The following is a 2,403-nucleotide window of genomic DNA, read 5'->3' as shown; positions in this document are numbered from 1 at the left end:
AAGCAAAATCTAGCATTTCTTAAGCACATCTGTAGTTTTATCATATCAATATATCCTTTCAGAGTTATTAATCAACTTCCAGGGACAATTCTTGACATCTTACAACTTAAGGGTATTTTCGTAATTTTACCCTACCAGAGTATTATCATAATTTCCCATCCAAGTACCTTTAACATTTAACCTTTGATGAAATAAACTATAAGTTACAAATCCATGTTGATTTCTTTATCACTAAGCACAAAACTTGTAATTTAATTCTAACAATCCCTCAATTTCTTATAAAAATCATCTGAACCATAATCAATTATTGAACCCTTTTACCGTATTCAGATCGAGTGTAAAAACTAATTAACTACACAAATGAGTCCAACATTATCTTAATCATGCATTTACCAATATTCACATGTTCCATAAAGCATAAAGAGCTAGCAAAGTATTACCTCGATTTTTGTGCAATACTGATCGACCATAAAAATTCCATTCGAACGCCTTTGATCTTCAATTCAACTTCCAATAATTCCTCAGATACATATTAACATAAATTATATCAAAAAGAGAGCTTAATTACGATAAACGGATCGAATCGGGTGATAAATTAGTGAAAAATAGCTTACCGGGTTCGAATTTGACGAAATGGACTTTGGATTCAGATTCAGGACGTCGAAATTATAAAATATGACTTTTCAGAAATTTTGAATTTTTGGTCAAAATCAAAGTCAACGGGTTTGATTGGCAATTTCGAGGCCTTTGGGTTTGAATTTCGAAAAACGGACTGCGGAATCGGATTTGGAAAGTCGAAAAAATGTCAGGATAGGTATACTCGGTCAAAGTAAAAGGTCGTTTAATGCTCGGTCAAAGCCCGTCAAAGTTTTGGTCAACTTTGGTAACACCGGTCAACGGTCAACGGGTCGGGGTGGGTCAACGGGTCGGGTCGGGTCGGGTGAACGGGTTGGGTCGGGTTGTAACCGGTCAAACCGGTCAAAACAGTTCCAAAACCGGTCAAACCGGTCACTTTTGCCTTCCCCACGTGCAGTGGCGGCACATGGGGGCTCGTGAACAGTACCCTGATGTTGGAAAATTCCCGGAAAAATTCCTAAAAATTAAATTAAGCGATTTTGAGATACTTACAAAGCTCGATTCAAATTTTTGAACGGTAGAGAGTTCGATTTCAACTAATCGGAAACTTTGATCGCTTCACCTCCTCACGCGCCACCGTCGACGGAGACCAAGGATGACACCGGCGGACTCGGAACGATCCAAGGAACACGATGGTGCGGGAGGTGTCGTAAACGGATGCTCGGATCGTCGTGAATCGATGAAAAACCAACTGAAATCGGGTTATTACTGATGATACTTCCAATTGAAATTAACGACGAATGGCGACGATTCATGAAGAAAGGTTTGAGGGGTTTTGTTCCTCGCTCGACAACGAACACGATGGTGGTTTCGACGCGTCGATCGGAGGTCAGACGGTGAATAGATCGGAGTTAGAAGAAGGGTTGTTGGAGAAGAGGAAAATGATAATCTACAGAAAAACATACGGGAGGGGTTATAATTCATTTCAAAAGAAAAATGGGTAAACTATGAGTTTAGCCATTGAATTTCCTACACTTCTTAAAACGGTCTGCTAACTTTGAAATTTTACAATTTAATCCACCGTTTCTTTTAAAAATACCAATTAAATCCACCACTTTATAATTTCTTAAATTTAGCCCCTAAATTGGGGTGTTACACAAATTATTTTTTAATTCTAATAAACGTTGCTTAGTGAAAGAAGACTTTCATTAAAATGAAATGTTGCTGACATTAGGTCATAAGCTTTGATCCTTGGACGATGCATTCCATCAACTTTTATTAAAATTGATTTATTTAGTAACTACTCTCTTCACTAAATAGTATTGCATAAAAGTAGTTGAAATACCCCAAATTCTGGGTAGTGACCAAAATGCATGTTTTGAAAGTTTTGTTGCCAAAGTATAAATTTGGAAAAGTTTAGGGACTAAAAATATAATTTTAAAAGTTATATATTTTGTCCCATAAAAAAATAGTTTGTCTTGAAATAATGTTTTTGTGCGAATCAGAATTTTTATTTACGATTTGTATTAAAAACTATAAAGTAGTAAAATCCCATAAGAAATCAGATAATCAGATCGAATCGGAATTTTCCAAATATTTGAAGGATACTAGATAAATGTTTGAAATATTATTTCCATAATTTAGAAAAATGAAATTTAGCTTGGATAAGTGGAATTGAAATTAATTTTCACTATTTACCCGAATTAGGAAAATTAAGTGACTAAATTGTAATTTTAAAAAAATTCTTGAGCAAAAGAGGAAATTCAAATTTTTTTTATTCGTATTCAACTTTGGAATATTAAATTGGAAGATATTGCAATGGCCTGG

Source organism: Hibiscus syriacus, unplaced genomic scaffold (assembly GCF_006381635.1).
Source record: "Hibiscus syriacus cultivar Baekdansim isolate YM2019G1 unplaced genomic scaffold, ASM638163v2 tig00111311_pilon, whole genome shotgun sequence".
NCBI classification, from domain to species: domain Eukaryota; kingdom Viridiplantae; phylum Streptophyta; class Magnoliopsida; order Malvales; family Malvaceae; genus Hibiscus; species Hibiscus syriacus.
Note: the sequence above shows the minus strand (reverse complement) of the source record.